Below are 25,853 nucleotides of genomic sequence, written 5' to 3' on the forward strand. Positions count from 1 at the left end.
TTGATGGCAACAGGCCATCAGGTTTGGATGTATGAACAGGGCAGATGCATCAACGTACATGCAAATATGTATGACCCAACAGGACAAATGTCCAGGGGTGTTAATTGTGATTGCACATACCAATTTCACGTGGAATGGATTATATGTGGTTATAGGGTAGGGTGAAGAAAATTTAATTAACACCTTCAAATACCAATACATATGCTGTACATTTCTAATAGCTGCAGATATATACACACTACAGTTCTACCTACAGTTTCCTATGTGATAACTACTTCAAGTTGGTGATAGGAATGTTACTGCTACATCAATATACATTTTCATTTTTATTCATACACATTCATATCTGGCTCTGTTCAGCTACATCATCCTGCTACATTTGCTTTATATAGCTATAGACAACTGTGGATGTTTGGTATTTCAGACAACCATACTATCTGCATATTGCAGACTGAGAGCAACATATCCAGATTTTGGGATACACATTCCAGCTGCAGGAACATTTTGAACACATTTTGCAGTTTGGTTCTGCTTGTCACATTCATTTCATTCTGTACTGACTGCAGTATACTTTATTCAGGAGTTATTACTACTTTATTGGTGGATTCATAACTCTTTCTCACACTCTCTCACTTGTTTTATTTTTACAATTCAGGATGGTACTTACTTCTAGGCTTTATTGACATGTTTTACCTGTAGTTATTACAATCCTTTCCAACAGTCTCACTTCTGTCATGTTTCTGTATTTCAACAGGGATATATTTCACACATGTGTTTTACTCAGCTTCTGCAGCTGTACTTTTCAGCCTGCTGCAGGTTGTGTACTATTATATTACAGGTGGGACATCTTTATTTCAGACTTTATTTCAGACATTTTCATTTTTCTGTTTGGATTACAGACTGCAACACACTTTTGTAATCAAGCAATACTTGCAAACCCTCTTACACTGTTACTTGCACATTTTATTACTTAGTGACTACACTGCACTCTTTTGCTAACTGTCATACTTTTATATTTATTTACAGTTACAGGGAGAGGATTACTGACCTGCCTGGTGGCGCAACCGCACCAGCCTATCGCCATAGGCTCTACGGTTCACAGAACGGACACCTGCAGCTGTAATATAAATAAAGTAATATTGGAATACACATCTCCATAATATCAGCTAGGTTAATTTCTTACATAAATAATTAGATGTAACTTACTCAGTAGTGGGGCGTTGGGCATTTGCCGGGCCTCCTGGATCCAACGGTTCAGTTGGTCCTGCTTCCGTCTCTTCAGGTCCGCATGGTGGTGACGGACCTGCTCACCAGTCCTTGGTATCCCTGTGGCACTGGTAAGATCATGAGCCAACCGGTCCCACGCCTCAGCCCTATATGCTCCCCACAGGACCTGGCCCTGCATGAGTTGGGCCTCATGATTGTGGACAAGGAGCCAAACCATATATTTGGACTCCTCAATGCCCCACCTCTGTGCTCGAAAGCAACTACCCTCACCTACACCTGACATTCTGGCTGCAAGTTGGTTCTACAATCGGTTATGCTGTGTATTCCCGCCTATGGGGCTTATATATGCCGTTTTTCCCGCACTTATCTGTGATTGGCCATTTTGGAATTGTATCAGCTTCACAAAACCTGCTTTGTCATGCTCCTCTTTCTATTCATTCCTATATATTTGCTATTACTGCATTTCTAAGTACAGCTGTCATGGCTTAGTGGTTCAGTACCTTGACTATGGTGCATGGTATCCTGGGTTCGAACCTGGCCATTTTATGACTGTCTACACAGGCTAGGAGGTGTGTCTGTGTAAAGGCAGTTTTGTTACAGCTTGCTCAACGTTGCCCGTCGGTTAGCTTGTTGGCGCGGTGCGCAGCTCCGCGCAAATGGGTTACGCTGGTTTACGCTTCATTTGGCTGTCAGCACGCATATTACGCTCAGCTCAGCTAGGGGCACACAGTTTCAGCGTGTTAAACCACTGCTCACCTACGGGCACTCATTTTGCACCTGTTAAACCACTGCTCACCTACGGGCACTCATTTTGCACCTGTTAAACCACTGCTCACCTTCAGGCACTCATTTTACACCTGTTAAACCACTGCTCACCTACGGGCAGATGCACTCAACTTGTTAAACTGTAGCTCAGCTATAGGCACATCTGGCATTTTTATTATTTTGTTATCTCACATTTCTTCAAAATAAATGGCCCATTTCATTACATTTTACATAAAATATAATTTTATATGTGTACATATATGTCAGGGACTTGTTTCGTGCTTATTTCACTAAAAATAAAAATTGATGTTGTTGGGGGCTCGAACCATCACTGCCTGCTCTTTAGCCGACGTCTCTACCGCTACGCTATTGCTGTTTTGCTTACTTTGCATATTTAGTTCTTATATGCTTTTCCACTGACTGCTAACTGTGGCTTAGCTACGGCACGCCAGCAAAAGCGCACTCACGGGCAAACATCTTTACAATTTAAAAAAATATAACATGTTCATTTATATATTTTATGTTCATAGTCTGTGGGGGCATGTGTTGTGTTGTGTTTATTCACATTTCCATGGACTCTGTCATGGGGTTTACTTTGGGACTTTTACTCTTCTGGGGCGTGTCCGTTTGCAGGGCTCGGCCTACGGACACGCCACCTACTGTCTTCCATGGACCGTGTAAGCCTTAGGTGTGATTCAGCATGCCCTCATGCATATGCATGACATGCTGACGTCACACCGTTTAACTGCAGCCTCCGTGTAAGCCTTGTAACTCTTACACGGAGGCTTCGTGAATCCTGCCCACTGTAAACTTAACTGGCTGATGGTTGAATTTGTTGCATTTCTTTGCCTATAGCTTGTGTCTTGTCACAACTTTGTTAGCATATACATTATTAGCATTTTCAGGAAATGCATGGTAATAAAAAACTTTTATTCTAGCAACTTTCTAAGACATAGAAGTAATATTTCAAATGTGTCCCTGGTTTTGGGCCTTTGTTCCCCCATATATTTTGCCTTTTTCCAGATGTCTTGTCGTACAAAGTTGAGATATGGCTATGTGTCAAGTGCATTTTACAAGAAAGTGTATGTCAAATGCATTTTACAAGGGGATGAGAGCTTCTGGGGAAGAGAAGTTTAGTGCTGCTTATATGCCAAGTCTGTTTGCAATGTGCAACTGTTGTTTAGCAAACGATATCACTAGCATTGTGGTAAAGTATTTGAAAGCATTAGTAGCACAGCAGAGAGTAAAGTTGTTTTTAATGCAGAAGGCTGTGGGTTCTTCTCCCACACCATGCAGATTGAGTGCTGGTATTGCAATGCCCTTTTGATTGCTGATTATTTGGTGCAGAGGGGATATGGTTTTGCACTCCTGGGTGTGTCATCCTTTGTATGAGATGCCGATTAACTATGAACTTGTCGGTTTGTCAGTCATTCCATATTGCAATATTACCTGCTTACCATTTTTTTAATGTAACATCAGCAATTTAATTATTCAATGACATCAAGCACTAAATTTGAAGATGAACCACTGAAATGTAAAGTTCTTTGCCAGTAGCAACCTTTATAGTTCTTTTAATGTGGAATTATGCAGAAGATTTTTACTTCTGCAGACATTGTCTTATTGACTGATATTGGTGGATTGTAATGACTGATGTCTGAGTGTCCTTTATGTTTGAAATTTTCTGAAATGAGTAGTTTTGTCATTATTGGCTCATACATTTTATTTCATTGCTTATTGAAAGAATGTTCAAACTACAAATTAAAAAATATATTCTAACAAGTTGTGCTGTACTATACAAGGAATATAATTCGATACAATCAGCAACGTGATTCAAAGCACACATACATACATGCATGGCCCTAAAAATATGCACAAGGAGCCTATGGTTTGAAAATGGCCAAAGGTAAATGTAATCCTCCACTGGCCAGATACATTTTATTTGATTGTATATCTTAATGCCATTTCAAGGTAGAGGCGTTTACTGGTCATGCTAAGTCTATTGCCATTGTGAGACTGCATTGTTTGTTTAGCAAATGGCTATCGGTGTTTGTGCTATTTTATTTCAATATCTGTAATTATTGTAGAAGTAAATAAGAAAGCAGTATGCAACAGGTTTGAACAGAGTTTATGGTAAATGTGGAGAAATTTGCCAAGTCATGAGCACTGGAATGGCTAGGGCTGCTTTAGAGGGGTAGGGGTTGCCACAAAAGGGGCTGCTCTGGGGGCCCAATGGCAATTGACTGTAATTGCAGTAAATGAACCAATCAAAAACTATGTAGTGGAGCCAAAGCTGTTCAAGGAATAACAGTGGGTTTGTTTATGGTCGATTGTGCACTGTTCTGCATAATCTGGAGCACTTGGCTTGTCTTTTATGTTTTAAATGTTTGTGGACTGACAGGTATGATTGGAAAAATCCCCAAAAAAGGTATATTTTATTTTGTGAGGGGGAGGGGAGAGGGGTGGTAAACTTAAAAAACGCACTGGGTGGCACAAACTCTAGCAACATCACTAGGCCCACCTAGGTGCTAATTGTTAGAGTTGACTGTTAGCAATAAATAACTGCAATGACTCAAGAAATCCAGATACATTTTTGAGCTGACAGTGCAGGTTTTCTATATTTAAAAAGCAAGTACAGAGTTGTTTATTGGGTGGATTCCCCAGGCCACAAGCAGTGATAATTTTACTCTTTCAGATGACAAGGTTGCAAGGCGTAGTGTCTTTCCTTGTATTTTGCAATATGCTTTTGTGAAATCTTTGACTTTAGTGCTTAGCATACCTGGAGACATTTTTGAAGGGAATTCGCTTAGTGCTTTTGCATTTCATGACACAGTATACTTCTTTTATTCATTGATATAAAAGTCACCTTAGGAGAAGTTGAGTAAAATTGTATTAGAATGTTGGATATTATAATGATGTGCATTACTATAAAACTTCACTTTTAAATGAATTGAAGATTGAAGTTGTTGAAAATAATAAGTTGCTTGATCAATTACTGTGTGAGTAAATGTGTTTTCAGCTGCTAATATAATGACAGACATGCTGCCCAGCCTCTCTAAGGAGGATTTATGTGATCTCTTTCCTGGGCCAGAGCACTTTTCTGAACGAGAACCATTTGGAGACTTACTCATGGTGAATGTGAAGTAATCACATTTTTGACAAATGTTCACATGGAACAGCCTTTAATATAATCATGCAGTATGTACTGTTATCAAATAATCATTTCATGACCATTATACATTTAAAGACTGTATTTCTTTTTATGTTTCTTTGTTCTGACAGTCAGTGTTCTTTGGCTTATAATTACCATTTAATATATGTGCATGTACAGAACCTTGAATCAGACTTGTATAGACCAGGCACCTCCTCTGGGACCTATGATTTCAGCCCCTCTCTTAGCCCTCATCCCTCTCCATCCACCCGACATTCTCCAAAACCAAGAGACCAGCATGGTATCAACAAAATTGTACAGTTTCTAGGCCCGCAGTATGTCTTATACACAGAGACAGAGTTGGAGCAGTCAAGAAACATCTTTTTTGAAAAGCAGTGTGCTGGACAGGTTAATGGAATGGATTATATGTGGTTATAGGGTAGGGTGAAGAAAATTTAATTAACACCTTCAAATACCAATACATATGCTGTACATTTCTAATAGCTGCAGATATATACACACTATAGTTCTACCTACAGTTTCCTATGTGATAACTACTTCAAGTTGGTGATAGGAATGTTACTGCTACATCAATATACATTTTCATTTTTATTCATACACATTCATATCTGGCTCTGTTCAGCTACATCATCCTGCTACATTTGCTTTATATAGCTATAGACAACTGTGGATGTTTGGTATTCCAGACAACCATACTATCTGCATATTGCAGACTGAGAGCAACATATCCAGATTTTGGGATACACATTCCAGCTGCAGGAACATTTTGAACACATTTCGCAGTTTGGTTCTGTTTGTCACATTCATTTCATTCTGTACTGACTGCAGTATACTTTATTCAGGAGTTATTACTACTTTATTGGTGGATTCATAACTCTTTCTCACACTCTCTCACTTGTTTTATTTTTACAATTCAGGGTGGTACTTACTTCTAGGCTTTATTGACATGTTTTACCTGTAGTTATTACAATCCTTTCCAACAGTCTCACTTCTGTCATGTTTCTGTATTTCAACAGGGATATATTTCACACGTGTTTTACTCAGCTTCTGCAGCTGTACTTTTCAGCCTGCTGCAGGTTGTGTACTATTATATTACAGGTGGGACATCTTTATTTCAGACTTTATTTCAGACATTTTCATTTTTCTGTTTGGATTACAGACTGGAACACACTTTTGTAATCAAGCAATACTTGCAAACTCTCTTACACTGTTACTTGCACATTTTATTACTTAGTGACTACACTGCACTCTTTTGCTATCTGTCATACTTTTATATTTATTTACAGTTACAGGGAGAGGATTACTGACCTGCCTGGTGGCGCAACCGCACCAGCCTATCGCCATAGGCTCTACGGTTCACAGAACGGACACCTGCAGCTGTAATATAAATAAAGTAATATTGGAATACACATCTCCATGATATCAGCTAGGTTAATTTCTTACATAAATAATTAGATGTAACTTACTCAGTAGTGGGGTGTTGGGCATTTGCCGGGCCTCCTGGATCCAACGGTTCTGTTGGTCCTGCTTCCGTCTCTTCAGGTCCGCATGGTGGTGATGGTCCTGCTCACCAGTCCTTGGAATCCCTGTGGCACTGGTAAGATCATGAGCCAACCGGTCCCATGCCTCAGCCCTATATGCTCCCCACAGGACCTGGCCCTGCATGAGTTGGGCCTCATGATTGTGGACAAGGAGCCAAACCATATATTTGGACTCCTCAATGCCCCACCTCTGTGCTCGAAAGCAACTACCCTCACCTACACCTGACATTCTGGCTGCAAGTTGGTTCTACAATCGGATATGCTGTGTATTCCCACCTATGGGGCTTCTATATGCCGTTTTTCCCGCACTTATCTGTGATTGGCTATTTTGGAATTGTATCAGCTTCACAAAACCTGCTTTGTCATGCTCCTCTTTCTATTCATTCCTATATATTTGCTATTACTGCATTTCTAAGTAAAGCTGTCATGGCTTAGTGGTTCAGTACCTTGACTATGGTGCATGGTATCCTGGGTTTGAACCTGACCACTGCTTTTTATATTTTATGACTGTCTACACAGGCTAGGAATTGTGTCTGTGTAAGCTTGCTCAACGTTGCCCGTCGGTTAGCTTGTTGGCGCAGTGCGCAGCTCCGCGCAAATGGGTTACGCTGGTTTACACTTCATTTGGCTGTCAGCACGCATATTACGCTTAGCTCAGCTAGGGGCACACAGTTTCAGCGCGTTAAACCACTGCTCACCTACAGGCATTCATTTTGCACCTGTTAAACCACTGCTCACCTACGGGCACTCATTTTGCAGCTGTTAAACCACTGTTCACCTTCGGCCACTTATTTTACACCTGTTAAACCACTGATCACCTACATGCACTCAACTTGTTAAACTGTAGCTCAGCTATAGGCACATCTGGCATTTTTTATTATTTTGTTATCTCACATTTCTTCAAAATAAATGGCCCATTTCATTAAATTTTACATAAAATATAATTTTATATGTGTACATATATGTCAGGGACTTGTTTTGTGCTTATTTCACTAAAAATAAAATTGATGTTGTGGGGGCTCGAACCATGACCGCCTGCTCTTCAGCCGACGTCTCTACCGCTACGCTATTGTTTTTTGGCTTACTTTGCATATTTAGTTCTTATATGCTTTTCCACTGACTGCTAACTGTGGCTTAGCTACGGGCACGCCCGCGCAAACGAGTGCACTCACGGGCAAACATCTTTACAATTTAAAAAAAAATATAACATGTTCATTTATATATTTTATGTTCATAGTCTGTGGGGGCATGTGTTGTGTTGTGTTTATTCACATTTCCATGGACTCTGTCGTGGGGGTTTACTTTCGGGACATTTACTGTTCTGGGGGCATGTCCCTTTGCAGGGCTCAGCCTACGGATACGCCCCCTACTGTCTTCCATGGACCGTGTAAGCCTTAGGTGCGATTCAGCATGCCCTCATGCATATGCATGACATGCTGACGTCACACTGTTTAACTGCAGCCTCCGTGTAAGCCTTGTAACTCTTACACGGAGGCTTCGTGAATCCTGCCCACTGTAAACTTAACTGGCTGATGGTTGAATTTGTTGCATTTCTTTGCCTATAGCTTGTGTCTTGTCACAACTTTGTTAGCATATACATTATTAGCATTTTCAGGAAATGCATGGTAATAAAAAACTTTTATTCTAGCAACTTTCTAAGACATAGAAGTAATATTTCAAATGTGTCCCTGGTTTTGGGCCTTTGTTCCCCCATATATTTTGCCTTTTTCCAGATGTCTTGTCGTACAAAGTTGAGAGATATGGCTATGTGTCAAGTGCATTTTACAAGAAAGTGTATGTCAAATGCATTTTACAAGGGGATGAGAGCTTCTGGGGAAGAGAAGTTTAGTGCTGCTTATATGCCAAGTCTGTTTGCAATGTGCAACTGTTGTTTAGCAAACGATATCACTAGCATTGTGGTAAAGTATTTGAAAGCATTAGTAGCACAGCAGAGAGTAAAGTTGTTTTTAATGCAGAAGGCTGTGGGTTCTTCTCCCACACCATGCAGATTGAGTGCTGGTATTGCAATGCCCTTTTGATTGCTGATTATTTGGTGCAGAGGGGATATGGTTTTGCACTCCTGGGTGTGTCATCCTTTGTATGAGATGCCGATTAACTATGAACTTGTCGGTTTGTCAGTCATTCCATATTGCAATATTACCTGCTTACCATTTTTTTAATGTAACATCAGCAATTTAATTATTCAATGACATCAAGCACTAAATTTGAAGATGAACCACTGAAATGTAAAGTTCTTTGCCAGTAGCAACCTTTTATAGTTCTTTTTAATGTGGAATTATGCAGAAGATTTTTACTTCTGCAGACATTGTGCTTATTGACTGATATTGGTGGATTGTAATGACTGATGTCTGAGTGTCCTTTTATGTTTGAAATTTTCTGAAATGAGTAGTTTTGTCATTATTGGCTCATACATTTTATTTCATTGCTTATTGAAAGAATGTTCAAACTACAAATTAAAAAAAAATATATTCTAACAAGTTGTGCTGTATTATACAAGGAATATAATTCAATACAATCAGGAACGTGATTCAAAGAACACATACATACATGCATGGCCCTAAAAATATGCACAAGGAGCCTATGGTTTGAAAATGGCCAAAGGTAAATGTAATCCTCCACTGGCCAGATACATTTTATTTGATTGTATATCTTAATGCCATTTCAAGGTAGAGACGTTTACTGGTCATGCTAAGTCTATTGCCATTGTGAGACTGCATTGTTTGTTTAGCAAATGGCTATCGGTGTTTGTGCTATTTTATTTCAATATCTGTAATTATTGTAGAAGTAAATAAGAAAGCAGTATGCAACAGGTTTGAACAGAGTTTATGGTAAATGTGGAGAAATTTGCCAAGTCATGAGCACTGGAATGGCTAGGGCTGCTTTAGAGGGGTAGGGGTTGCCACAAAAGGGGCTGCTCTGGGGGCCCAATGGCAATTGACTGTAATTGCAGTAAATGAACCAATCAAAAACTATGTAGTGGAGCCAAAGCTGTTCAAGGAATAACAGTGGGTTTGTTTATGGTCGATTGTGCACTGTTCTGCATAATCTGGAGCACTTGGCTTGTCTTTTATGTTTTAAATGTTTGTGGACTGACAGGTATGATTGGAAAAATCCCCAAAAAAGGTATATTTTATTTTGTGAGGGGGAGGGGAGAGGGGTGGTAAACTTAAAAAACGCACTGGGTGGCACAAACTCTAGCAACATCACTAGGCCCACCTAGGTGCTAATTGTTAGAGTTGACTGTTAGCAATAAATAACTGCAATGACTCAAGAAATCCAGATACATTTTTGAGCTGACAGTGCAGGTTTTCTATATTTAAAAAGCAAGTACAGAGTTGTTTATTGGGTCGTTCCCCAGGCCACAAACGAGCGATAATTTTTACTCTTTCAGATGACAAGGTTGCAAGACGTAGTGTCTTTCCTTGTATTTTGCAATATGCTTTTGTGAAATCTTTGACTTTAGTGCTTGCGCATACCTGGAGACATTTTTGAAGGGGTCGCTTAGTGCTTTTGCATTTCATGACACAGTATACTTCTTTTATTCATTGATATAAAAGTCACCTTAGGAGAAGTTGAGTAAAATTGTATTAGAATGTTGGATATTATAATGATGTGCATTACTATAAAACTTCACTTTTAAATGAATTGAAGATTGAAGTTGTTGAAAATAATAAGTTGCTTGATCAATTACTGTGTGAGTAAATGTGTTTTCAGCTGCTAATATAATGACAGACATGCTGCCCAGCCTCTCTAAGGAGGATTTATGTGATCTCTTTCCTGGGCCAGAGCACTTTTCTGAACGAGAACCATTTGGAGACTTACTCATGGTGAATGTGAAGTAATCACATTTTTGACAAATGTTCACATGGAACAGCCTTTAATATAATCATGCAGTATGTACTGTTATCAAATAATCATTTCATGACCATTATACATTTAAAGACTGTATTTCTTTTTATGTTTCTTTGTTCTTACAGTCAGTGTTCTTTGGCTTATAATTACCATTTAATATATGTGTCGCATGTACAGGGCAACGAATCAGACTTGTATAGACCAGGCACCTCCTCTGGGACCTATGATTTCAGCCCCTCTCTTAGCCCTCATCCCTCTCCATCCACCCGACATTCTCCAAAACCAAGAGACCAGCATGGTATCAACAAAATTGTACAGTTTCTAGGCCCGCAGTATGTCTTATACACAGAGACAGAGTTGGAGCAGTCAAGAAACATCTTTTTTGAAAAGCAGTGTGCTGGACAAGGAGGAGACTACACCCTTTCCAAAGGTCTTTACTGTCGATTAATCAGAAATACAGTGACAAGCATAACTTCCATTAAGAGAGCATTTGGGGATGCCTTCTAGTACTCATGCAGCCATGAACTTACTGTTATGGCAAAGCATCTCATAGAGTACTACCCAATGCTGCAGGACAAATCTGCACCCAGTGGAGCAAAGTAGGTATGCCAGTGGTCTGCTGTTCACGTTTCCAAATACAGCACTGTATACTTGCTCTCCAGAGTTTAAACATCTGACACAGATGTTAGGAGGTGTTATATGTAAATCAGGCCAACATGTGTCTGTAGCTATTAATTTCTGGATTTAATTTTATTAAATGAGATTTGTAACACTAACAATTTTGTCTATTTCTTGTTAGAAATCAGTGAAGAAACAGCTGTTGAAAGGGGTTCAGAATATGATGACCCCCAAAAAGAAGCAGGGAGTGACCCCTTCAAGAAAGAGACCATAATGCCTTAGCTTTCAAAACAACCAGGAGATGTCCACTGATGAGACTGATGACTCTACCACATCTGTGATAGAGAGATCCCCACAGTGTAGCACCCCAGAGCTTGACCAGTTGGATGGCAAGAACACAAACTAAAATATAGTGTTTTTGTATAAATGCAACTTCTACAAAGAAAACATTAAATTTCACAGTATGTGCTAATTGCAGTTACAGATAGTCTAAAGAAACAGGCAAAACATTCTACATTTCTACAGGAGATGTACAAAAGCAAGGCCAGACCCAACAAGAAGGATGTTTCACAGCTCCTGGACCTTGAATTCCAAGCAAGACATATCTTCACTGACTCTGATGTTACTAAGGGGCAGGACAATCCTACCACAATTCTTCAAGCATATCCTTGCTTCAGGGAACTGTATCATATAAGCAAAAGTGTTTATTTTAAGTAGACATATATGTAAAGAAATTTTAAATGAGCTATGGTATAGCAATATCAGCTGAGTCACAATAATGACTGCAGGATGAAAGATACAAAATGTATTATTTTTGAATACCCACAATTTGATCCATCTATAACTTTTATATATGTCTGACATTGCACTCTCTCTCTCTCTCTCTCTGGCTGTGTGTGTTTGTCAGCTCATGGATGAGCTCCGACAGATCCTTGATTTGTGGGAACTACTGTTTAACTGATCTGTAGACCTGCTGGGGACCTTTTATGAGAAGGCACAGATTTATGCAGTATTCAGAAAGCTCATGAAGCCATCATTACTGGACAAAGGTAATTATTGGCTCTTATTTGCTTCTATATTCTTGTTTGCTTCTACAAACTTGGGGTTATACCATCATACTGTAGGTAACATTCTGAGTGTGGATAATAAGTATCTCATACAAGGGTTTTCAAACATATGGAAAGTATCAGTTTGATCATGTATTTCAATTCATTTTTCCATGGCATCTACTCCACAACGTACACTTCCAGTTCAGTCTTGACTATTGATACTGGGCTACCATCACACAATAATGACCTCAAACCTATCAAAAATTAAACTCTGCATAGATCTCAAAGTGTTTCTTTATCACTGAAAATGCTTTACTGCATGCAAACAAAACTCCAATGTAAATACACTTTGATTTAGATATACTGTGTTGCGTATATAAAATGGTATTGAATGTCAATACTTTTATTGGCATTGTATCAAAACGTAACATTTCCTGTATCATGACATCACAACCTGCTAAGTGTATACAAAAAATCTGAACTACCCTGTGGTTTTGAAAACAATTGGCCACAGTAAATCAGATGTCTGATTTTGTTTTTAACAGTGAAGCACTCAATTGCCTCGATGAAGGCTTTACCAGACATGCTCCCATCATCTGAGGCTCCACCCAAGAGGTTACATGCAAGTGAGGCTATGCTTCACATCCATGAGGTATGAAATTTGTGAATTTTTGATAATTGATATATTATTTCGACATAAATTACAATGAATCATTTTTGTGGTCATAATCTTTTAATTTTTTTTGTTGTTTTGGCCAGTGTAAAGAAGACCCCAACACCTTCCTTCAGACATGTCCATTCTTCAGCCCTGTCATGATTGTCTGCAAAACCAACTGCTTACTGGCCATTGGAACCATGCCCTTGATGACCTTCCCAAAAGAGGATATTTATGAATGTGTGATGTATCTCATGGCATATTATTACACCTTTCACCTTACATATCCTAAGTGCATTGCAACACTTCTGTCTGTGCTGCAGACTGAAGTACTGTCAGATGCCATCCATGACAGTGACATGATCTCATCATATAGAAAAGCTATGGCTGAGTGGAAAAAGTTCCTTGCTGAGTAGAAATGCACAAAACCTGTTTTTCATTTCTGATCATTATTGTATCCCTTGCAGTGCAAGACATAAACTTCAAATTTGATTTCATCTTTAATTGTTTGGCAGGGTGTTGGTTTGATTTGCTGCTTGTCTATTCATAAGGTCACTGTGTTTAATATATTGCATATGCTGACATTCTCATTTTCACAGTGAGAAATGGCCTTGTTTTTGCATGTTGTTCTGCCATACATGCCTCTAGATAAAGAATTATTTAAGCAGTCAGTCAATTATAGTATACTTTTCTCTGTAAATTCCAGGGTATTTTGTCTCATTTCAAGGCATTTAAACCAGCACTGAATGTTAAATTTAAGCAAAATTTCCTACACTTTTAGACAAAAGGGCTTATCTTTTGCTTTGCATCTAAAACAATACTTGGTTTTAGTCTGGTTGCAATGATTTTAAGATATAATTCCTTCCTAAAAATATTTCAAGACAATGGCTAGCACTTTCTAAATTAAAGCAAACTTTCCTACATATTCAGAAAATAGATCTTAATTAGTTTTCTCTGTATTAAATGAATGTACTTGTTTTAAGTCTGAATGCACTAATTTATTTACTTGTTTTAAGTCTGAATGCACTAGTTTTAAGATGCCCATGGGGGTTTGGAGGCTAGACATATTTACTTGTTTTAAAATATTCTTGGCAAGTGAAATTTTCTTGTTCTGTTGGCAGATAATGTTGCTTATTTTAAGTAATATTTACATTTTCTATATTTTTACTTGTTTTTGAGAGCTGCATTTTTGCAGTGTAGAGGCAGATGTACCCACCAGGAAGAAGTACAGAACTAACTAATAAAACAAGCCACCCTACTAGAATCACAAAATCAATAGCCTGTATAACAGGAGGAAGAAAATCATGGCAAAAATTAGGAGGTACAGCACCCAGCAGGATAAACACACTCTCATCAAACTAAACAAACAACTCAGAGGTCAAATAAAGTCTACAAAAGCCACATTTGAGGTATGTTTGGTCTTCCAGGCCAAGAATAAACACAAAGCATTCTTTAGCTATGTCCACAACCTCAAAGGCAATACACAATTGTGTACAGAGTCTTCTGTACTGAGCCAGTAGATATAGCAAACCTCATGGCTGATAAATTCATCTCCAGACTTGCCTCTCTCTCCCCCTCTCAACCTTCCTTCAGGAAATATCAAATATAACTCCCCATACTATCACTAGGGAACAGGTCCTTAATGCTCTCTCTAAGACCAAGAACACTGCATCAATGGGCCCAGACAATATCCCAGGATGCCTTCTAAATAGCATGAAACATGACCTATCAGGGTCTCTGGAATTACTTTTTAACCATAGCCTCCAAATAGGCTTTGTGCCTCATGAATTGAGAAAAGCAACATTCATCCCTCTGCACAAAGGTGGGCCATCTACAAACCCTAGAAACTGCAGACCCATAAGTCTCTCTAGTCTTATATGTAAAGCCATGGAAAGAATTATCATGGAGATGATCAACAGAGATATAGTAAACTTCCAGACACTGGACTCAATCCAATTTGGTTTTGTCAAGGGCAGATCATGCCTACTCAACTTGGTGGACTTCTTTGAGAAGGTTCCCAAAGCAATAGATGAGGGCAAAATTGTTCACACTGCCTACCTTGACCTGGCCAAGGCATTTGACAAAATACCCCACTCAGCCATTGTTGACAAACTCAAGAAGTTAGGTACAAACCTGTATGTCACCCGGTGGATAGCCAACTGGCTCACAGACAGGACCTAGGAAGTTAGAACAGGGAAGTCCACCTCTACAAAAAGGCCAGTCACAGGTGGAGTTCATCAGGGATCAGTCCTTGGACTGCTTCTTTTTGGCATTTACTTCTCAGAAGTCAAGGCTAATAGCAGTAGTTTCTGGCTCACTAAATTTGCAGATGATTGCAAATTAGGAGCTGTCATTGAATATCACACGGAGAGACATTGACTAAAACTAAATGCCATGAAAGGCATAATAGTATCCTTTGGGAAGTCATCCACCCCTGCTAGCTATATTGATAAAACACCCCTTAGAGTTGACCCAGTAGTCAGGGACTTAGGGACACACATAGATAGTAATCTAGCCTTTGACCATCATGTGTCTACAGTGGTGAGCAAATCATTTTATGTTGCACAACTTATAAACAAAGGTATGGCATCTCAGTCCAAGGAAGTCATTGTTCCACTGTATTCAGTATTTATCAGACTGATCACTGAGTACAATGCCCCTTTGGTATGTACCTAACCAGGTATATCCAACAACTAGAATGTCCACAGAGGTTCCTCACTAAAAGATTGCAGGGCGCAAGTAAAATGTCCTACGCAGACCGCTTCAAGATCTTATCCCTGTATTCTGTTTCCGACAGGCTTTTGAGGGAAGATCTATGGCTGACATACATGGCATTGTCAGACCCCACTCTGATGGACCTCCTGCATATCCACAAAACAAACAGTACCAGAATTACCCATTCTAAAGACTTAAACCTTGCCTGTGATATAAGTAGACCTGCTGGAGAGGTAGATATGTATCCCAGAGAAGACCCCATCTATGGAACAGGCTCCCCATCTATATGAAGCAGAGTTATTCCCTAACCCAATTCAAGTGCAACTTGAACAATTGGATGGGAAACTGGAAATTCATCCCTGGTTTGGCACCTATATCTCTAATGGACACAGGTAACCTGTAAATGGCTCATCTCCCAGGTCCATGCTTACACTTATCAAGGGTATCAAAACTTATCAGAGATTTGGGATGCATGGCTAGGCTTAAAAAGGCCCTTGTGGTGATTAGCCTAGTAAACACCTACGAACACAATATTCCACTCTGGTTTATTTGCCAAACTTCCCAAACTGAACACAAATCCTTATGTAACTTATTAGATTGCCAACTGGCTCACAGGCAAGACCCAGGAAGTCAGGGTTGGTAAGATCATCTACCCTAAGAGACTGGTCACTGGCTGGGTACCTGAGAGCTCCATTCTGGGACTGCCTCTATTTAGCATCTACTTCTTGGAGGTAAAGGCTAACATCAAGGGCCTTTGGCTGACCAAGATGTCTGCAAACTGGGAACTATCATGGATTTCCCCCTTGACACATACATCTTACAAGAGGGGCTAACACAGACAAATGAAAGGTGCCAAAGTCATGTATTAGAAATCAATGGCAAGAAATGCATTATAATGCCTTTTGGAAAAACTGCCACCCTTTTAATTACTCCATTGATAAGACACCTCTAACAGCTGTCGCCTATAGCTGGGAATCTGGGATCATATGTAGACAGTAATCTGACCTTTGACCACTACCATGTGTCCAAGGTAGTAAGAAAATCATTCTATGTCACCCAACATATTGGTAAGTGCATGGCATTCGAGTCGAAGGAAGTCATAGTGCCACTTTACTCAGCTCTTATCAGACCCATGATTGAGTATAATGCCCCCTTTGGCATGTACCTGACCAGACATATGCAGCAGTTGGAATGCTTACAAAGGTTATCAGGACAATCCATGGTATAAACACATTTTCCTAAACAGGTCAGCTTAAAGCCCTACCTCTGTACATTGTCTCCTACAGGTTACTGAGAGGCGATCTATGCCTGGCATACAAGGTATCCTTGGATGCACCTCTAAATGGGTCTTTTGCATATCTGCAAAATGAACAGCATCAGAACCAATGGATCCAAGGATTTAACTTTTGTTTGTGACATATTTAGGACATGCCGGTGAGTCAGATATGTGTCTCAGAGGATCCCCATTCCATATGAAGCATAGCCCATCCCTAACCCTATTTAAGAGTAACCTTTTCCAAGGGATGGGAAATCTGAAATTCATTTAGGGTCTGACCCTCATGTTTCTGATAGACAGAGAAAGAAGGCAATTCCCAAACTAATATTCCCTGTCCCACATAACCTCTAGAAACTTCCTGACAACCCTCCCTTCTAATAAACGCCCATGACACATAGGGACACAATTGAGTAAGGATGCACAGCTAGGCTTATAAAGGCCCTGGTGATCGTTAGCCTAGCATATATATATATATATATATATATATATATATATATATATATATATATATATATACTTGTGAACCTATGAATCTTTCAAGTCAACTGACAAAACCGTGTGCTAGGATAAGCCTTTAGGTGTTACAAAAGCTGTTTTTCTTAGCAGAGAAGGTGGCTGATATTTGCCAGTATCCTTTTGTCAAAAATATAGCTTTGCTTAAACTCTTTATCAATTAATCAGTTCTGGGCATGGGATAGCTATCTAACTTTAGGTTTCCTGAAGTCATTCCAAAATCTGATACTTCCATCAGGCTTAGAAACTAAAACTGTTGAAATTCACAGTCACTCTACAATTCCTCGGTCACACCAAATTTAAACATTTTCTAAATTTTTTACTAACTGTTGTAACTTTAGTACCTTATCTGGTCTCAGTCTAACTTTAATTCCAGATATTATCACTATATTATGTTCTGTTTAATTCTCATAATTATCTATGAAAATACACTTTTATTTATTATGATAAATTATTATAAATTATTTTTCTTACTGCTTTTATACTGTTGACAAGGATACTTCCATCAGCATGGTGAAATGACTGGTAGATATGTAAGAACTTCATCTTGCAAATTCTCTGCTTCCTTTTATGGATTCAACACATTAATGTGGTGAACTTACACAACCTTTCTCTTTCCTGGCTGTTTATCATTATAATCAAATGCATTGTTTCCCTTTATTTCATTAGATAACCCCTGACATTTAGCCAAAAAAATGTATTTTCTATAGAGGATACTAGAATTAGTCCCTTGTCTCTAGGGTTAAATTCTGTTAAGCTGGACATTCTTATTATAGACCCCTTGTTGCATTTCCTGAGCTCTCTGCATCTGCTTCCTTACTATGGGTAACACTAACTTTAGTCTATCTTGTAAACTAGTATAGAATTTGATCAGCAGCCATCTGAGATTCCCACTATACAGAAGCTCAGTTGGGATGAAACCAGTTGAAGATCAAAGTATCTCTCTAATTGCAAACAGTAAGCAGGGTCTCAGTTTTTCCAGTCTGCATCAACAACTTCTGAGCATTGGTCTCAATGGTTTATTATTTTTTTTCACATCCATCATACTAATGTCCTCAACTGTTTAATTTTAAAGTTATGATACAACTGATGCAGTATCTTTGACATATGTAGAGTCCCTTGGTCAGCTAATATCTACTTAGGGATACCCACTCTACAAAACATCAGTACCAACTCCCTAGCAAAAGTTTTAGCATTACTTTTGTGCAATGCCACCTCCTTTGTGAAATTGTGTTTTTTTTTTCGACTCTGTACACATTGGTATCCATGCCCTCAGCTTTAACTAATTGTTCTTGATAAATCATGCCACATATTTCATCTCCATAACATTATTTTAATTTGTGTGTGAGTATTAGCTTTGATTTGCATATGGAAGTAAGAAATACACCTTCCTTGAAATTTTATTCATAATATTTTTAAACATTTATTGTACTTGATCCACTGTATGGAAATGAATTTATTTTTTACTTTTCTACTAAGAACACTTGAGCGTATACTCTGGGACAATTGGTATTTAGATTTTGTCATATCAACAGGGATCTTTTTGACAAAATCTTAGTAACTCTAGTTAAAGCCTCTGTTAAAGGCTGTAACATGCCTATATTTTTATAGGTACATAGGCTGCAATGTCTATATAAATATAGGTACTAAAAGCTGTAAACACCCCCGGGATTCATGAAGCTTGCACCAGGTGCAGGCGTAGCATTGGCATTCTAACACAAAATATGGCCACCGAGCTATTCAGGCACGAGCTGTTTCCACGTGCACTACCTGCGTATGCAACACCCGTGCAGCTCCCGGCACATATATGCTAATTACCCCATGTTCAGCAGAGTAGCATGCAAATGAAGGTATATAGCGATTCAGGAACTGGTGCAGGCGTAGAGTAAGAATGCAGAAATGTAAACCGAAAAAAGCGGTTTACATTTTTGCAAACATAAAATCGGAGCCATGACAGCAGACCAAACACATGTATTATAGTGTTAATATATGCCAATGGCTAAATATATAGCCATTGGCATAAAAAAATGCACAACATATAAAAAAGAACATTTAATGTCATGCCCACACTAACCCAAAGTTACATCGCAGGGCATCGGTGCACAAACGAGATCACAATGAAAATATAATTATATGGAATAAAACTGCAATGTAACACTTTTCATGAATTCCCCATAATAGTCAATGGCACGCATGCTACACCACACCATGGAGCAAGGGTTGCTAAGGGGCTGTGACAGTGTTCTGCGTGGTAACTAGGAATTAGTAGGCAATGCCATGAAAATGAGAGGAGTAATACTGAATCACAAAATCCCCGCCGGCGTAAGGATGTACCTCACAGCATAGTGTTACAACACCAAGGTGTGGCCTGGAGATAAAGATGACATCAAGAGAGGGTTGTGCTATCTTAAGCACATTGGAGCATTGCTAATCCAGTTTGCCTGTTGCTAAGAAAAGCTGCGGGATAGGGGTGTGTTGAAGTAGCCATAGCTTTGCTTAGCTGAGAGTACACAAGGTAACCGAATGTGCATGTGAACGTGGATGAAAACGAGCTCGAAACCCAGTAAACGGCTGTGCATGGCATGCACCAGAGCTGAAACAGGAAGGATACAGGAAAAAAATAAGGAAATGCTGCAGCATGGTAGTTGGAGTACAAATGAATAATTAACACCTAGGAACTCACAGTGGGCCATTGACAACAGCTAACAAGGCTGCTAGCAGCTACTTGCAGAACAGGAAATGGGAGGTGCCGTACTGCAAAGAAAAGAGAACTGTCACAACAGAACAAAGTAAACTTGCAGTAGATCACCTACATAACACATTTTGCAAAACAATCCTGGGTTGGGAAAGTACAAAACAAGAAAGCTGGCAGCTGGATGCATGCCTGACAATGGGAGGGGAATCGGGTTGAAAAGTGAAGTAAAGTGCAATAGATGAATCATGGCAGCCAAGCATAATTCAACACCAAAGGCCCCACAATAGCAGTACCCACTGTAAAACCCATAATTAAGATACCCTGCAGCTGGAATTGCGCATACACACCCAATTACACCAGCAGCATCCATAGCACAATAGTATAAAGTGTGAAAGCACCTCACACACACTTGTGTATTCTCAGACACTCTGCACCATTGGTGTATACACATGGGGAACTTTTAATATGTACATGTTAGGGGCTGCCATAGCTTTGATTCACCAGCATATGTTAGAGACTGAAGGTGGTGTGGAGGATGATGCTAACAACCATCTCAGGCACCGGAGGAGGAGAAGAGTGTTCAGACCCAGGGTAACCTACCAGGGGCTACATGATCTGGAGATAGTAGAGCATTACAGGGTGGACAGGGACACCATACAGCAACTTCTTGAGCTGTGCCGGCCACGCCTCAGAACCAGAAATAACAGAGGGGAACCCATCCCTGTGGACACGAAGGTATGTGTAACCTTGAGAATACTAGCCACAGGTACTTTTCAAAAGCCAACTGAGGATATCATGGGGATCTCACAGGAATCAGCATCCAGGCTACTCCACCATTTCCTGGATGCCATGTTACCACATGCCAATGAGGACATATACTTCCCCCAAACACAGGAGGAGTTGGCCAGCAATATGCATCTCTTCCACCATGTGGCAGACTACCCAGAGGTACTGGGTGCAATAAACTGCACGCACATACACATCAAGTCACCACCCGGTGAGCAGGGTAGGTGATACATAAACCACAAGGGATACCCCTCCATCAACTGCCAGGTCATGTGCAATGCCCAGGGCATTACCATGGATGTGTGTGCTGGCAGCCATGGAAGCTATCACGACTCCCACATCTGGCATGCCTCACAGCTGTATCAGGTATTTGCCAGGGGAACACCCCATATGGCAACCTGTTGGGGGATGCTAGCTATGCACTGGAACCGTGGATGATGACTCCCATCAGAAATGCACACACACCCATGCAAGAACGCCATAATGAGACATACGCGCAAACCAGAATCATCATAGAGTGTGTGTATGGGGTGCTGAAATCATGGTTCCGTTGCTTGGACATATCTGGTGGAGCCTTGCAGTACTCTCCAGGCACGTGTGCCCACATCTTCATAGTATATGCCATGCTACACAATATGATCTTGCAGAAACAGCTGCAGCAGGGACAGACTAGTGAAGGACCTCACAGCCAACCACCATTGCCAAGGGCCCCACAGGCACAGAGGGACTCAGACCACGAACACCCTGTGCTTGCCCCAGTAGGCAGACGAAGGCGTGCCCAGTATGCCCATGCCTTGGCAAAGAGGGAACGTATAGCACACACACTGACAGTGTAGGCATCTATGGCCTGACACCCTTTTCCACCTGCACACACAGTAAACATGGATGGCACACACAGATGTCTACCTGTAAATTGTCATGTATCGGTGGTCTACTTTGTGCATCCTACATAGGCAGCCCTCAACTATTGTACACACAACTGCATTGGCACAAGGTAAGTCAACACCTGAACAGTAAATTAAGCTATCGGCATGTGTTGATACTGTATGTATAGGTTCATAGGAACATAGGTAGGTACTTGGCTAACTGCCCGAGGCCATTCATAAGCCTAGCCAAAATGTGTCTGCTGTCGCCACCCCATTGATGAACTAACTGTCCCTCTGTGGAGCAGAGCCAATTGTGGGATCCTTGGGGTGTATCCACTGTTCCCCATCCACTCTGCAAGGATTTCCTGGAGTGTTAGTGAGGGGCTCCGTATAATGTAATCAGGGATGTAATTCCAAAGCATGGGGGAGTACCTGTGACAGGAATCTGTCACTCCAGCATCTTCCATTTATGGTTGTGGCAAGGTGTAGCTCATTACAGTGTGTGGCTCACTGTGACATGGATTCCCATAGGTAGAGCATATCCATTAAGCCTGACTTGGACACGGCTTTGTTGGCCAGAAAATATCATCTCTGAGTAAACGAGATGCCACTGAGTAATGCAAATGTTCATGCAGTCTGCCAGCATAGGACACAAGTCTGAGGCCATTAATCCTCTTGGTGAGGTATGTTCATGGCCCTTCCAGCTGTTGGATGTGTCTTCTGAGGTACATCCAAAATGGGTTATCATACTCGATAATGGGATTGATGAGTAAAGGGGCACAATAACCTCAGTCAGTCTAGATGCGAACCCTTAAGTAATCAGATGGCCTACATAGAAGGATGTCCTAACTACTTCACAGATATGATTGTCAAAGGAGAGATCACTATCTAATGTAGTCCCCACATACCCATTACGTTGTCTGAATTATAGTGTCTGCCACTGATGTATTAATACGTGGGTGTGTAGTTTCCCAAAATGGAATGACCATGCAGTATGTGGCCTTTAGCTGGAGGCCATGACTCTGACACCCTGTGTTAGTCTATGTGAGGCCCCTTGAAGGACGTCTGTGACAGCTGGACTGTCAGTTATGGCTCCCAGTTTGCAGTAATCACCAAACACAGTCTGCTTTAGTCCACCTGTGTTTGCCCGTACCTCTGAGAAGTATATGGCAAACAGTAGGGGTCTCAGGACTGAGTCCTGTGGGACACCAGTTGTGACTGGTCAAGAGTTGGACCCAGAGGCTACTAGGCTTACCATGTGGGTTCTGTGTGTAAGCCTGTTGGCAAACCAACCTGTGATGTATGGGTGTATGTACTGGCTGGTGAGTTTAGAAATAATACCTGAGTGGGGAATGGTGTCAAAACCCTTGGCAAGGTCCAGGTAGTATGTGTGAACTACCACACCCCACACCTAAAGTCTAGGTGACTGTAATATGTTAAACAGGTTCAGTAGGCATGATCTGCACTCAATCAAGCTGACTTGGGATGGGTCAAGTGTCTGGAGGTTACCATTTCCTATGTTAAAGAGTGCCATGAGGATGCACTCCATAGCCATGCAGACCAAGCTTATGGGGTGGTAGTTACCATGGTCAGTTGTGTCACCACCTTGGTGGAGTGGAATAGCTGTTGCCATGGGCATTTAGCCTGTGTAGAGGCTGATGTTGAATTGCTATATTTGGCGGGGGGTCACTTTGTCTTGTAGTGTCTGCAGGATGCAGTCTGGAACACCATCTGCCTCCATTGACGCTGTGTCATGCCGTTTGAAAGGGCCATTGTCACTTGTATGTCTCTGATGTCTGGGATACTGTACGTTCTGGGTATTGTTGTGGGCCCTGTAGGGGGTGAAGCTTGCTGTATCATCAAGTGTGTTGGTGATATCAGTAGGGTCAGTATAGTTAGTGCAATATTAGACCAGCACAGTGCAAATCTCTGTTACTGCTTACATCCTTGAAATAGCCAAAGAAGGCTTTGTGGTCATCTTCCGAATCCATGCCTATTTACCTGTGGATGTCAGCCTTGGATGATTTCATGAGTAACATAAGTGTCTTACTAATACTGGTCACAAATGTCTGCATGTCTTGGGCTTTGCTGTTGTTCTGGACTACTGTCCTACTTCTGTTGTATAACCTGTACATTGCAGGGGTCCAGCAGACTGGTGTCCTTGTGTAAGAGTAGCGAGTCTTGGTTTACCATTGATGGCATGACCCATACATCTTTGTAGGTGCTTATAGAGTGCATTTGTAATTCTGTCTGTATCTTGAGCAGTGTCATCCCTGAGCGTGGGGGCTGTAAACCCTCCCACCTCTGTCATTAGTACTGTGAATTTAGCTGTAGGAAAGGTATTCACTGTGTGTTCCTTGGGTGGAGGAGATTGTTGGGAGTGGAAATCATCAGTGAATAGTTCATGGTCAGATCTAAACAGTGACTGGTTTACCTCCACTGTAGTGCACCTGTTGCACATGTCAGTGATTACCACTTCTAGTATGTTTTCACCTCTCGTTAGTCCATCTAACAACTGATACAGGCCATATGAGATGATAAATCTCAGGAAGTGCTGGGCCTGAAAGTGAATACTCGGGTAGGTTATCCAGTTAAGGGTAGGGTAGCCGACATTAACCAATAACAGGGTGTCTGGTAGGACTGTCATGTTTACCACTGTCTCCAGATAGTTGTAGTGGTGCTCCTGGGTCATGGAGGGTTATCTGTAGCATCCCACAGTTTGCACTGCAGTCGTGGCTGATGTTAGCTGCACATGGATGATCACAGAGGTATCATGTTGCCCCACTAACTTGGAGATGTAGGTATCCCCGATGAATATGGATACACCAGCTCCATCTCTGTGCCAGTCCATGTTCAGTGGCTGAAATGTGTGTTATGGGTTGTAGTCTGGTAGTGCCGGTGTGCTCACAAGAGCCTTATACAGTTCCCAGTCACAGAACAGATGTTGATGTTGTCCATACTGAGGGGTGCTGTGAGTGCATGCATGTTGTGAGTACTATCCCTGGTGTTGAGTAGCTTAACCCTCATTGATTCTGCTATTGTACAGTCATGGAGGTGAGATTCACCTCTAAGACCTGCCTAAAAATGGCACCATGGGGGCGCCAATAGCCTCGCCCAGCATTCCAAAGCCTAAGGCTGACACATACAAGTTGGTATGGTATTGTTGCAGGCATGTTTCCCATCTGTGCTTGTGTCCCATCTTTCCTGTAGGTAACCTACTGGTAAGCAATACAAAGCTTGAAACCTATACAAGTCTACTAGTTTCCAAGACAGTGTTTTGGAGTGATTAAGTATCAGTAGTCTGTATGCTCTTGCTGTACTTAACTGTTGTCTGACAACATGGTGATTTTACACTGCATATTGTGATCAGAAAACTCTGTATAATCACATATGATGTTGGAGATGGCTTGCACTGTAGAGGTTCACAGAGAGGTAGTAGGCTATCTGCCCAATGGCATTTAAAAGCATAGCTACAGTGTGGTGGCTTTATCTGCACCATTGATGAAGTAACTGAGCCTCTGTCAAGCATAGCCAATGAAGTGATTCCAGGCAGAGTTGCTGGAAGCTGTTGAAGACTGGAGTGGTGCAGCATGATAGGGGCACATAGTGATCTCAAAAGGGCATGTTAACATGACAACCCAACAACATTCAATTTCCTCAACAGGTCTTGTAGCTATAAAACTGGAGTGGCTCCCCCCACACCCTGGCTGTAAGTTTCTGGGAGACATGATACCAGGGGTGTATATACTGTTGCCCAGTCACACATCAGGGTTTCCCCTGACGTGTGTCAGTGAGGGGCTATGCCAAATGTAGTTAGGATTTTAATGTATAGTCTCTCAATTCATTTGTTATGTCGGTATTTCGTGAAGCTCACTGGGTGTGGGTGGCACCACCTGTTGTGTAGCGAAGCTTACACATAGGATTCATGGACATAGGAAATAGGCAGAAGTAACATTAATGTCAATAGTGTAATGGCTACAGCATTTGCATAATATTTGTGCATTCGTGGTTCAAATCCCAATAAAGTCAGAGATGTTTTACATGTTACATACTATACCTTAACCACAGCTTTCATATATAGGTAGTATTCCTCATAATAATAAAC

Source organism: Protopterus annectens, chromosome 2.part1, assembly GCF_019279795.1.
Source record: "Protopterus annectens isolate FY-2018-M chromosome 2.part1, PAN1.0, whole genome shotgun sequence".
In the NCBI taxonomy this organism is placed as follows: Eukaryota; Metazoa; Chordata; order Ceratodontiformes; family Protopteridae; genus Protopterus; species Protopterus annectens.